The sequence below is a fragment of the Amblyomma americanum genome, chromosome 10, assembly GCF_052857255.1.
Source record: "Amblyomma americanum isolate KBUSLIRL-KWMA chromosome 10, ASM5285725v1, whole genome shotgun sequence".
NCBI lineage: Eukaryota > Metazoa > Arthropoda > Arachnida > Ixodida > Ixodidae > Amblyomma > Amblyomma americanum.
Window position 1 is genome coordinate 54336736 of NC_135506.1, and position 14587 is coordinate 54351322.

The window sequence follows — 14587 nt, forward strand, 5'->3', positions numbered from 1 at the left end:
CGCAGATGATCGCCAGAACTCGAGGTTATATATTTCATACCTGCGGACGCTCACGGATATTATATGTCTCAGCAATGCAAAACCAGGGAAGCAATGCCGTTTTGCCCGGTTATGGGAAACACGCGCAGAGAAATTCAACGTTCTGGGCCGACCAGTGGCAGTTACTGGCGGCCACAAGTGGACATTCCTTTCCATTATTAAAGCCATGGACCGGGGCTCCAGTTCCCGATACGATGCACTCATCCACCACAGAAGCGCTCGTTCCATTGGTTCGCGATGGATGAGTAGGGAAAGAAAAGAGAGAGAAACCTTTTAATGAAAAGCAGAGAATTTAGCTGGCGTTTAAAAATCCCAGACACGCTACACCGCGTGTAGAATGGAATGGGGGAGAAAAAAAAACAGGAGGAGGGAGGCGCAGAAAGTGAAAGAGGTAAGAAAACAAAGCAAATAATAATAAAAATACAATACAAAAGGGACATCAAGTAAGATACGAATAAGGCATGCCACGGCAGCTGACAGCTGTGGAAGCAGCCCTTCAGCGTACAAACCTTATTAGTTTAATCCATACGCCGATATCTTAACGAGAACGTACGTTTTGGCCCCTATCCGCGGACAGTGCTCTCACAGACCGATAAGGAGCAATAGGGCGCTACATTACACAGCCTTACCATACTTTACGCGAAGCAACTATATAACAACTCGACAGTGGGTTAGGGCGGAAGGGTCTTTGCAGATAGGCTTCGCATAAAACTAGCGCCGTAATGAAAAAGGCTATCTCGAAAAGTTAGTTGTCCCGAGGAAGCATATAGAGCAGCATCTTTGTGGCCAGTCATTCCAAGCTCAAGTCCTTGTCAAAAGTTTTTAGAGCCCAGGCGGCTCCTGTAGCATTCGTGAAGACCAAAAATATTTTCACCTTCAGGATATTTTGATCGCCCGGGATGCTTTACAAGCCACACAGTGTGGCTTACACGCAAGCCCTCCGGTCTTTGTGAATTTTTCACAAAGGGGGCACGTATCGAATGAAATTACTATTCATACCAACACTGACGATTGTCGACACTAGTATTCAAGCACTAAAAACCGAGAACTGAAGGAATTTGCGCAAGAAAATAATACACGCGTTGTCGAAATCTGTAAATTCATTACGCAGGAAGTTCCCACTTTCATTTATAAAACCTTCCCGAATGTGTAACGAATAAAGCAGCAGATAAATCATCTAAAAGTTCACTTTCCGGGGACGGGGAAGAAAATAATTGCCCCTCCCCAGATAAGTCAATTAAGTTCGCGGAACAATACACACGGCGCGTCGGTGCAGGAATAAATAGCGAGCAGTCGGCGACGGTGAAACAATGCAGGCTTTAAATTTTACGATATCCGCAATAAACCAGGAGATGCGCGAAGCTGGAGCTTTTGCGAAACCCTGGCTTCGCTCCGCTTCCCGAAGTCAAAAATTAACTGGCGCCATGAGTGTGCATATAATTTCGACTAGCAAACAGCACTAAAATATCCAGCGCACACAGCGCACGCCATCGAATCGCGAATAGCGGTAGGAAGCGTGGGAGAGAATAACGACCCTGCCGAATTCCTCCTCCGAGACTCAAGATATGGTAGCCAATCATTTCCTGGCCTTTTTTTTCCGCTTCCTAATCAGAGGTATTTTATTTACACGCGCGGTTCATTTGCGGCACAGCACTCTGTCCCGCAATACCGTGCAGCATTACGAAAGGTTGGGGGCATCAGAATGGCACGTTTCCGGGCTAGTTGGTGCGACAACGTTAGGGCGCGCCAGTTTGAACACTCGGACACGGACACACTAAACCCGAATTAACCCGTATGGGAACAAAAAGAGAGTAAGCTGTTCTGTAACGCATTTCCTCTTAGCAGCAGTGTATATGTGATACCCAAGTCCCTGGGTAGATTTTGATCACTAAATATACGGAACGCTTACCCTTGACAACGGAGGCATGGTCCCACCGCTAACCATAATACTTTGATGCAGTAAGCAATTGAAGGAAGCTACACGTTGTATTAAACCAAGCACCGGAGGTCTTGAGGTTACCAACTAGAAGAGGTGGAAGCCCCAGTTAGAATTTGGTACCTGCTGACCTTCGCATGTTTTGAAGAGGGAATCTCGTTCCGCTGCCATCCGAAGTATACCGTACTTTCAGTGATGGAATTCTGCTCCAGCACTCGGGCAGCACACCTTGCCCTTAAAAGAGAGTGCACTATAGAGACCTGTTTACTCCGTTTTTACTCCCTTACAGGGCGCTTCGTGTTTTGAGTGACAGAATGGCAAACAGGACCCATCTTTGTCCTGTGTCCTGATTGTCTTTCGACATTCGTGTCCCAATGTAAAAGCTGGCTCATCCAACAGAAGTGCGGGACATGCCAGAATGGTTAGGTACAATACAGGGTGTTCTATTTTATTTGATTCAGTTTAATTAGCAAGATAATTACGGTATATCAGGTCATATTGATGAAATAATATTCACAAGTATGTTAGAACGAATGTCCTGGCCAGATAGCCCCACTTCGAAAGCTGTGCTGTGTAGCTATCATTTAAAGAAAAAACAAAACAAGACCGCATTGAATAAAACGAAACACAAGAAGCCAGAAACAGCGCTGAGCTTGGTCCGATACTTGTGCAGAACGCCTATTTGCTGCAAGTTAAAGACCCCAGGTGGCCGAAATTAATCCGGAGTCTTCCACAATGGCGCTTCTTTCTCTCTTCCCTCATGGCGCGGTTGAGGTGTCCACCGACAGTGCTAAGTTACTGCGTCTTCGTTATTTTTCGTGAACAATTTATGCGCAATTTATTTATTAGAAGAGTTTTAACGCAGCGCGAAGCTAGGGGTTTTGAAAATATTCGAAAATTTTGAATAGTGATTGGGATATCCTCCTACTCAATAATTCGAAGGAATAAAATATGTTATCAACTTTTCGAACAATTTGTACGAGGCACGAATAAGGCCTGCCGTATAATTTCTTCGACGACTGTTTCACAAACAGGGCCAACACCGACGCCGTGTACCACCCTGAAGCGATCAGTATGCGCGGGATGAAGGGTTCAGCGCGGCGACGCGGTCTACTCGTGTGTGGGGAGGCGTTCATAATGCTCATACATGGCCTTACTGGACGACTTGGCGATGCACAGGCAAGTTCAGCAAATCCTGCTTTGATGCTCCACCTCGGAGGCCATATATCTCATACGTAGCGGTCACCCGTCTCACGTCCTGAGGTGTAGCTCTAGTTTATTATTTTTTGGTCATCAATAGGAAAACAGAATTTGTGTATACGTATACTTTGAGGGTCGTATAGTTAATATACTCACTTCGTGTTGCGACCTCTTAGTGGAGATTAGTATGGCATCTTTTTAACACTTATTGCTGTAACTCCGTGAGTTGTAGCACCGAACCACGGCGCCGCCGTTGGCTCTTAGTGTTTTTTGCAAGATTGATCATTTTGTACGAATATTAGCACAAGCAGCGAATAGTATTACACATATTCGATTCGCTTTTTAGGTACACTACTCGTATTCAATCCGGTAGAAAAAGAAACCGTATTCGCACATCCCCATTATAAGAGGGAGATCGATAGAGGAGGGCTTACTCCCTTTTTACTGCCCTAAAGGCGTATTCCTTCTTAGACTGTGTAGAGGGAGTGCCTCGACTGGCTCAACATGGCGCCGTTACGGATTGGGTTAGCCTATATAAATGGAATCGCGCTTGTTACAGAACTTCACGATCAACTCGCCTTGTTTCTCGATGCCGGCAACCTCCTCTGAGCCAAACGATCTCTTTATTTGGAGTTGAAAGGAATAATAGAGACAAGGAAGAAATCGGTGTCTGGCCTTCGAAGTTCCCCAGGCGGTCGAAAATATACCGGAGCCCTCCAGTACGGCACCTTTTTTCTTCCTTTCTTCTCTCACTACCTCCTCTATGCCTTCCCTTACGGCGCGGTTCAGGTGTCCGCAGATATGTGAGACAGATACTGCGCCCTTTCCTTTCCCCTAAAAAAAAAACCAATTTTCAATTTTCTTTGAACCCGCCGCGGTGGCTCAGTGGTTAGGGCGCTCGACTACTGATCCGGAGTTCCCGGGTTCGAACCCGACCGCGGCGGCTGCGTTTTTATGGATTGGATTGGAAAAGGTTTATTATCGGCTTGAGTTATAAATGGGTTTGTTGATCTTGTTAGGTGGCCGTCAGTGGAGACTGGCGGCGATCTCTTGGGCTCTTTTATGGAGGAAAAACGCTAAGGCGCCCGTGTGCTGTGCGATGCCAGCACACGTTAAAGATCCCCAGGTGGTCGAAATTATTCAGGAGCCCTCCACTACGGCACCTCTCTCTTCCTTTCTTTTTTCACTCCCTCCTTTATCCCTTCCCTCACGGCATGGTTCAGGTGTCCACCGATATGTGAGACAGATACTGCGCCATTTCCTTTCCCCAAAAACTAATTATATATATATATATATATATATATATATATATATATATATATATATATATATATATATATATATATATATATATATATATATATATATATATATATATATATATATATTCTTTGAAAGCGGTCGGCGTGAAAGTAAAGGGGTTGAGGTCGACGCCCCCGTTGGAGAATATAAAATCGATTACACCGGCGATGAATAAATGAATGAATGAACTTTTATTGGCAGAGGAAGGCCCGAGGCCGCATTTGGATGATGGGGACCAAAGTGACTTTTTCAATTGGCGAATGACAAAACCAGACGATCAGGCAAGGAAGACCCAGCGATTACCAGTTTTTCACTGAGTTTCGCACAAAGCAAGCTACAAAGATGTGACAGTCACTGTCGCTTGAGTTTTGACTCAAAAACCTATGCTCTTCTGTGTTTTTTTTTTGCGCTCATAAAGTTTATTAACCATGCGCAACTTTGAATGCGAATAAGGGCTTCTAACAGTGTTTACTTGGGGAATGCTAGAGTAACGAGATCTGATTTCTCCTCGCGCTGCGTACTAGGAGCAGTTAACCGCGCTTTGTGCTCTCTCGAGGAATATGGACAACACAGGACACTATAGTGTATCAGTGGCCTGTGTTGTTATACCGCCAAATCCTATCTACACATTCTTTGAACAGCCCAAAGGGCTGTAAGCTGTCTTTTTCTTCTCACAACTCCAGGAACTCACAACGGAATTAACGAATTTGTATCTCTCTCCTAAGCGGTTGGACTTGTGACCCAGCGTGTGACACCACGGATTCGCGTAGCACGGTTGGGGAGCTTGCTTCCCGTCCAGTACAGGTTTTTCACTGAGAACTGCGCTCTGACCCAGAGTACAGAACCGTATTTCTCAAAGAAAAAGCACCGCCAATCGGGGTTGCCACGCCGGCGTACCCTTTCAGCACATAGAGTCGTCAAGACAACGAAGCTTACTATGCTTTCTACCTGCATATATATTTAAAGTAATCTACCGACCCAGACAGACTTCATGAGGGCGTTTATAGCCTCTCTCTACAAAAATTATCGTGGGACAATAAAAAGAACGAAAAATATAATGTCCTCGCCTATGCCACTAAGTATAACGGGCTAGCCTCTCTCTACAGGTTAAATTGGGCTAAAAAAATAAAAAAAACAATTGCCCTGCCCACACCGTCTTGCGACACAACGGGCTAGCCTCTCTCTAGAGTAGGATGTCCTCATCAAGCTAACGTCTTTATGTATTACGTTCTCATTTACTTCTGAGCGATCTTTTCTATAGCCATTTCGTTCCGCCTGTTTCTTTCATTTCATAATATTTTCTTCGCAAAAAGTCCCCATAAACTCTGTCGCCTGTGGGACTACCTTAATTAGTATATCACTTTTTTGTGCTCCCCCACGAAAATACTAATCAAATTATGATGCTGAATATTTAAAGAACTTCGCTGAAAAGCACAACGACGTGAGCGCCCAACGAGGAACATTATAGGCGCCGGAACACACCATATAGCTTCCCCGATATGTTCAGGCTGCACTATAGCACCCACAGCGCTGCTCGTTTTTAGCGAGGCGCAGTATAATTTCCCAACCCGAGTTCATTCTCTGCAGCTTCCCACATCCCTCTGTTATCATGCTTCCGTACCGAGACTGCGGGCCCATCATTTTCAACGCGTTCGAGCCGTCGGCTTGTATTCTCTAGAGAGCCACGTCTGCTCGCGCGAAGCCCCGGGCAAGGAAAAAAAAAGTCAAAGAAAGAAAAAAAAAAGTCTCGCAGCCAAATCTCGTTGCGATGAACACAGCCCGTGGCTGGTTTTATGCACGCCATCGTCTTTTATTTTCGCTTCCCTCGATTTATTTGGTCCGCGTCACCAGAATTCCTCGGGGAGGGGCTTGGCTGCGAAGAGATACGCACTGCGATGAGCCTCCTCGCTTTTGATAAATCGCGCTTTATTATATACGAGGCGATACGGGCCGGGCCGCGCTGTGCGCTCGTTTGCTCGCCGTTGGGGTCGTCGTCTGCTGCGGGATAGCCCGCCTCTGCGACCCTGCTATGCAGCTCTGTGCGTCGTCTGCAAGGCTGTGCGCGCACATCGCCTGCAAAGCTACGCGCATCGTCTGCGAAGTTGTGCACCCGGCTTGCTCCGCAACTCGGTGTAGATTTTATTTTTTTTTTTATTCCGTTTAGCGCCCGGCGACGGTGTGATGTAAGCCTTAACGACTCGGTGTAATGTACCGAACTACCGCCCAGTCCAGCACAGAACGAAACTGAAGTCCTGCTCCGCTGCTCGGTCTGAAATGAGTGCTCTGAACTGGCGCATGATGTGAACCAAACTTTCGTAAGCGGTATGGAGTGCAAGATCAACTCCTTCTCATTCTTTATTTTAGAGCAGCCGAAGAGTTAACGGCGTTTCAAGCTGGGATAGATATGGACAAATATGAGAGAGGCCTTTGCACTGCAGTGGGCCAGGCTGACGATGATGATGGTGGCTTATGGGGGTTTAGCGACCCAAAGCGACTCAGGCAGTGAGCGACGCCGTAGTGAAGGGCTCCGGAAATTTCGCCTCCATCGAAATTCGACCGCCGCGGCCGGGATCGAACCCGCGTCTTTCGGGTCAGCAGCCGAGCGCCATAACCACTGAGCCACCGCGGCGGCTGATGATGAATTAAAAAAGCGTAACTAAAGAGCCCCTGATTTCGCACTATAAAAAAGGAACCGCTCAGGCGAATGCACGCAAGCATGCTATGATTACCAGAATCCTTACGACTGTGACAGCGATTCTGGGGTGGTTTTTAGGTCCACAATATTAACGCGGTATCGTTGAGGCTTCCGTTATGCAGAAAATCCGGCGTCGGCGTTGTGACCGAAAAAATCCCCAGAGAAGCAGACTGGGTGGGCCGCCTAGGTCACGCGACCTTGCGGCGATATCACAACCTGCCCACCAGATTGTCAGCAAACTCATCACCGTGGCTGGGAGGTGGCAGTTAAATTAATGATCGGTTACAAGAGGTTGCTCGGCAGGAGTAACCTGTGTCTCACAAGCCCCACCGGTGGCCGTATACCTGCCATCGCAGGGCACTAAGCCATGAGTGGCACATGAAGGGGCTCTATCAACGTGAAGTCGAGAATGACCAATTCCGCATATATGGGCATATTAACCCTATCACGTCATACCATAAGGCGGAGCTTAAGTGTCCGCTCCAATTTTTATGCTACTAATGCTACAGCTCTACCGTCGAAACAAACACCTGAGTGCCACTCTGCACTCGACTGCAGCAATGAGTAGAGAAAGACCCTATTTTCTCGCCAGAAATCAAGGTTGGAATATCACGCATCCCGTATTTTTGCGAACGACGACACTGCCACAGCAGACCGGCAGGTGTGCGAATAGATTCGGGTTTCCCAACTAACAGGCCCAGTTTCCAAGTGTTCAATACCTCGACAGTCCGTATACAAGACTGAATGTCTGCACTATGCGCGTCCGTGCTGAAGAAAGGTGCGACGTCAGCAACAGGAGAAACGACAGGTCTACAGATCGTCTGCGAGGCGGCGTCCTCGAGCGCCCTCGCCAGTTCCTCTCAAACTAGACAACGACAATTGACGCTGCACGCACACACAGACATAGCATGTCTTGTTCCCGACACTCAAGGCATTTCTTTCGTCGACGACGACGACGTGAAAGGGAACCAGTACGAAAATGGAAATAAACAATAAACTGCAAATAACGACACCGCCACAAAAAAAAAACAAAAAAAAAAACTCGGCGGCAGAAGAGGCAACACCACTCGCCCAGAGGGGGAAAGCGCCCGGCTCGGCGCGTTGCCTCTAACTCGTTTAGGCCTAATCACCGCCTAACCCAATCAGCGGGCGAGCCCACATACGAGTAAACAGACCGTTGGCACACCGCGCTGTTCACCGCACCGCGGTGGGTACCGGAAAAAAAAAAAAATGGAGGGGGGGGGGGTTAGAGAGGTTACCCTAATTTTGCCTTTATTTATTTTTCAGATTTCACGTTTTCATGTTTCTCGCTGAATCCGAGTATTCAGCTCCTTTCATTTGCTTCGTACACCAGTGTTTCCTTTCCTTTTTTACACACAACTTTTTTCCTCTGCCTTTTCTACTTATTTTCAGAAAGAAAAAAAAACTCGTTTTTTTTACGCCATTCTAGCCGGAACACTGGGCTTCGCTGAGCACGGATTTGCCCATATAGAAGCAGCAGAGAGTCCACTTGAAAAAAAAAAAATATCATTACAGCCACGCTGCTGTTTCATTTTCTGAAATGAAGAAATCGATATCGCGCTCCGCTCAGTTCGAGTGATTCGAATGAGGACGAAATTTTCGGGAACTGACTGAATTTGTTCACACGTTTGAGTAAATTCCTCCAACGACACTAAGACAAACAACTGTCTAGAAGAGAAAAGACGAGGTGCGATAGGAGTTAACAGAAAAACACTCTTTAAAGAATGTCAAGACGCGAAAACAATTTTTTTCTTCTACTGTATATACACCCTTGAGTATTGCAGTTTCCCATCGAGATGTACGTACAAACAAACAAACAAACAAACAAACAAGTGGCCGGAGCCGTTATGCGGCACCAACCTCTCCTTTACTGCTCATGTAAATATATAAAAACAAACAAACAAACATATAAACAAACAAACAAACAAACAGAGACCGGTTTTCGCCACACGCGAAGGCTCAACCTGCGTACACTGTCTGCACAAAGGGTATGATACCTAAAATAATTATTATCCCGAGTGAAGTATAACGTCACGCGCGAAAAACACTATTTGAACATTCGAGTGTCAGTACAAAAGAATATATTCGGTATTGTTCCCGTCCAGCTCGTTACGCAGCATTACGACTGGAGTTGGTTTCGTTTTTGCAACGGAGTCGTATCAGACAGTACGAGCGAGCTCTGTGTAGCAAAGATGCAAAGGCGAAATAGAAATACAAAAAAAGGAGAAAAATCCTCACACGGCGTTCTGGCCGAATATGTTTTAAAGCTGAAAGCTTGCAGCCGGCCAGGATCATCATAACTGGCAGTCCGTAGATCGTTTGCCTGAGCTTTGTTTGTTCGAGGGCGCGCGATTCTTACGCATTCGTACAAGGGGAGGGGGGAGGGGCAATTCGCGTTGCTTCCCGAGCAGTAATTTCTTCTTAATTTAAGGGGCAACCGAAGAGGTTTAAGAATTCGGCGAGCCTAAAGCAATGGAATCTATGAAACGTGCAGGTAAAGCATGCGAAGTCTTTTTGATCCGTCAGTTGAAATGGTGACGTAATCACCGAGTAAAGCGTTCAGGCTTCTCCGCAGAGCATAGCTCAGGGTAGGGCGCCGCAAGTTGACATCCGCTAAGGCGCTGGTGCGTTTCCAGCGCAGAAATGTTTGCACGAAAAAATAAAAACAACACAAAAGAAGGTAAAGCCCGCGAGGTGTTGTTTGGAGGGACCAGACAACCGCACAGCAGGACGTGGGAGAAGGCAGCAGAAATCCGAGATCTCAACACCACTGACGTCATCGCCGAGGTTCTCCGCACCGCTCCCATGCAGTGAGGTGAAGCCTGAAGATCGTCGCAGATTTATTTGGCGATTACGTCACCATTTTAAATGCTAGCGCAAAATAACTGCGCATGTTCTACCAACAAGCTTCACACATTCGAATTTTTCAATGCCGCCGAATTCCCAAAAAGCATTTGAGCTTCCCTTTAAGGTACACTGAGGACAGCTCCATCCAATTTTCCTTTTTACTGAAAATCGATTCCGTGGTTGTTTGCGTGCTATGTTGATGTTTGTTCGGCAGGCATAGACGCAGATATTGCCGAGAAAAGTGGATATAAACTCCTGACGCGAATGACGAACAGGACCGCGTGATACCGACTAGCAACAAAAATAAAATATTTGTGCCTGCTCTGGTCTGATAACGGATCAGTTTTCGATGAAAGCAACCTCTGTTATCAGAACGAGGCTATCTATCGATACGAGCCAACTTCATTTTACCGTCGGTGCCAACGCCAGTATTTCACCCGAGATGGTTAAGCCGCCCCGTTTTACAGAAAATCCGGTGCCGTCGGCAGCGTCGTGAGCGGAAAAGCAAGTGGCCCGCCCGCTACCTAGGTCACGTGACCTTGTGACGTCATCGCAGCTGGCCCACCGTGATAGGTGGCGGTTCAATTAATGATTGGTCGCGAGAAGTTGCTCGGGAAGAAAGCAACCTGGATCTCACAATTAAGCCCCACCGGTGGCTGTGTTTGAAACAGCCGCCTGCCCGGGGCGGATCGCTTAACCGCTGCACCACTTCGCCGGTAGTGGTATGTACTACCCGCTATTTGTTATGAACGTAAAGAAAAGAGCGACCGTGTCTGCGAAGGGATACGCAAAAAGGATCCGGGACCTCCACAGGGACCCACTAACGCAATGGCGTCATACCCTTCGTGGCAGGCGTGGCACCAACAGCACACTGGTGACCTCTTCGTCGATCGCGAAAAGCGCGTACCCTTCGTATACGTTCCTCTGTCATGGGAAAGCAGCCGGACTTTCTATGGCGCGGGATCCCGGCTTTAAGGCGGGCGAGGCGAAACAGAAGCAAAGCCATCATTCCTCCGCCACACAGCGTGCCGAAAGCTGCAGTGGACAGACAGGAAAAGTGCACCGCCCGTAGTAAGGACTGCGTCGAGGAGTAACGGATGCTCAAAAGGAAGGAGACATTCCCAGCATCCACTCGAACGCTACATATCTCTCAATGTCATCCTCTGATAACCAACTTACAGGCCAGGGGGAGAGGCTTAACGAACGTCCCACGGCTCTTTCATCATGCCACTTGCGAAACTTGCCCCCAGATCCGATGTAACAAAATGTGGCGGTCATGGGTGAGCCAAAATGGAAAGCTCAGGTTGGTTTGGTTTATGGGTGTTTAACGTCCCAAAGCGACTCACGCTACGAGGGACGCCGTAGTGAAGGGCTCCGGAAATTTCGACCACCTGGGGTTCTTAAACGTGCACTCACATCGCACAGTACACGGGCCTCCGGAATTTCGCCTCCATCGAAATTCGACCGCCGCGGCCGGGATCGAACCCGCGTCTTTCGGGTCCGCAGCCGAGTGTCATAACCACTGAGCCACCGCGGCGGCAAATCTAAAGGTCAGTGCTCTACTAACTTCCCACAGCTGTTCAAAAGGAAGGTGAGGTAAGGGAAGAAAAGTTGCAATAGTTGGCTGTTCGGCTCGTAGACGGCGCCACACTCAGGTCTCCTGTGACGTCCAGGAACTGGCCGCAGCTACGTGACGGGTTTGAATTCCGAGTTCCGTGCACCAGCCGGCGAGTCCTTCGACGGTGCCGCAGCGTCCGTTGCAGTGCGCGCAACTGCGACACGTGGAGGAGGAGCAGCAGCAAGCAGCACGTACGCATGAGCGCCCAAGTCCGGCTTGCTTTGCATCTTTGCGAACGGGCACCGACGGCAAAGCGCGCGCAGGCGCCGTGCGGGAGATTACGCGTGCGAAAGAAGAGAGCGGACCGCCGACGCCCGAGGGTGCGATAGACTGGGACAAAGATAGGGGACCTGTGAAGCTGGACGACGGAGAGATTCTAGAAAGAAAGGAAGAAAGAAAGAAAGAGAAAGAAAGAAAGAAAGAATCCGAGGACACACTTTTTTCTTTTTTACTTTCGGTCCTTTCTGAGCTTGCGCGAACGACACCGCCGTCTTGGGAAGTGCTTGAGGCGATCTACATGGTGGGAAGAAGGCTTCGGGCAACGCCAGATGTGGCAAAGAAAGGTGGCCTCGCAAAGCTGGGGTTCGAGACGTAAAGTGAGCAAGACTACACGCTGAGCAAAAAACGGACAGAGAAGAGGATGCATTACAAGCATTCGTTTCACGCCGTATGCCTGAAGTCCTAACGTATGGTTTATTATCGGCACCGATAAGGAATGAAATTTGTTGACCTCTTTTATGTTCTTATACGCACGGGGAGCAAGTGGGAAGAACAGGACAGCTCTTTCCGCAGAAGATCACACTTCGATGACTAGTCCAGGTACGAATTTTCATCATCCATCACTCACTTGATGTATACTTGATGTATAATTAAAAAAAAAAAACGAGCGTCCCAGACCAGTGAAGCCAACTGAAGGCTGTTGAGAGCTTTGTGGTCTAGTCAGCAGTATTTTCTTCCCTCTCTAAATTTAGTTAGTAAAGCCGAACTAGCCAACTTTTTAAAATGTTGGCTTCAGGAATAAAATTCAGATGTTGTATATCGTCTTGAAAAAAGACAGCGAAGGACAGCAGGCTTTGTTAGGGACTCTTAGAATAGGGTGACGCTATCGGCTAGGCGCATAGGGGAATAGCAGGGCGCCAGAGCGCATGCGCAGGACAAAGCAGACAAGAAAAAGCTACTTTACATAAATGGTACCTTGGGGCAAAAATTTCAGGCGGCTGAAGACGTTCAACAACTTCCGCATTAACTCTTTATTTCTGACACCTATATTTACAAACGTAGCTAATTGGTGTTTAATAATTTAATAACATACTGCTGACTACAGGCCACGCAACTCTGAACAGCGCTCAATTGGTTTCACTGGCCTAGGGCACTCCATGTGTTTAAAAACCTTGATTAATTTAGCTACGACACCTCAGATACGCGATTAACGATGCAAGGCCGCCATCGGGAAAAAAAAAATCTCTGCCAAGGGGAGGACCGCTCTTCCCAACAGATCACGGCAAGATAAGCAAGAAGACGACAGAAGACCTGATAGCGAGTTCGGTCTACTACTGAACAGTCGCGGAGCCTATGCCAGTAAGTCGCACTATCGACCATCATCGCCGTATATATGCGCAGACCCTGAGCGGTGTGCAAGCTAGACGCCCTACTCATAAACTTTATTTGATGAAGTTTCAAGCTTAACGCGACGACAGGCTCGCAGTGAAGGAGAGGAGTTTCCCCCTTCCCCTCCCTCCTCACAGATCTGCGGTCGAAAATTTCAAGCTACAGCCAGCTCATTGCAATAACAGCCGCTGAAGAAAGTGTATAACGAAAACTACGATCGCTAAAATCGCAACAGAACCGCCCAATACTGGAACATACGCAGCACTGATAACAAATAAATCAACGCCCGAGAGAGCTATTTCTATCGGGCTGTGCTACTCGTCATATGCAGACTCGATTCGACGCAAAGTTCGAATGAAAGCGCACGGCTTTGGGGCCCGCGGTAGTAAGCGGTTCAGATCACGTAACGCGTATGCAACACTGCGACACAGTGCGTACATTGAATCAGACGACAGTGGCGACAGCTACCGGCATGGCTAGTTTACATTTCCGGTGACAACACGGCCGTGATTGGCACATTTCCTTACCACTGTCACATCCATCTCTCAGCTGAAGTCGACAGCCCAACATATATTTACGCAAGAAACAGAGTTACTGCGATGTTACAATTGGGCAGTATACAGGCCGAAATATCTCTAAAGAGCCACGACATCTTATTCCTCCTATATGCAGGAGGTTCAGGGTTTGATCCCCGATGCCGCCGGGTTCCAATCGGTTTTTCAATGAGTATGCAGGCCTCCGCTGGCCTGGTTAGCGGTTTCTCTCGGGTGAAGTGCCTGGGAAAATGGGTCTCTAACCCCACCTCATGCAAACCAAACGTACTCGCCATGGCGCTCTTTAGCAAGCTGTCCTAGTCATTCAAATGCAACCATCATCACCACTGAAACAGGGTGAAAAATTAGGCATGTTGGTTGGTATAAGATGTGTTTCGTCTTTTTTTTTTGCACGGTGCTATCCAACAGTATGAACCATCATCACCACCATCATGATCATCACCATCCCATCCTGCTCATTCCTCCATTGCACAACCTTATCCAAAAACGCAATGTGTCATGAAGAAAGGAAATCAGTAGAGACAGCCTCTTTCTCAGTGGACACCTGAGAAGAAGGACCGAAGGAGGGAGTGAAAGAAGAGAGAAAGAGAAAGAAAGAGCCAACCTAGTGGAGGGCTCCGGAATAATTTTGACCACCTGGGGATCTTTAACGTGCGCTGACATCGCACAGCACACGGACGCCTTTTGCGTTTCGCCTCCAACAAAACGCGGCCGAGATCCGCAACTTTGCGTTCAGCAGCCGCGCACCAATGACCGTTCAGCCGTCG

General features: G+C 47.8%; 1 protein-coding gene across 1 annotated transcript in view; it reads right to left on the reverse strand.

Moving 5' to 3' along the window:
• Nucleotides 1-14587, reverse strand: part of mib1 (E3 ubiquitin-protein ligase mind bomb 1) — a 500932-nt gene that overhangs the window by 31977 nt on the left and 454368 nt on the right. The gene's annotated exons all lie outside the window — the stretch shown is intronic.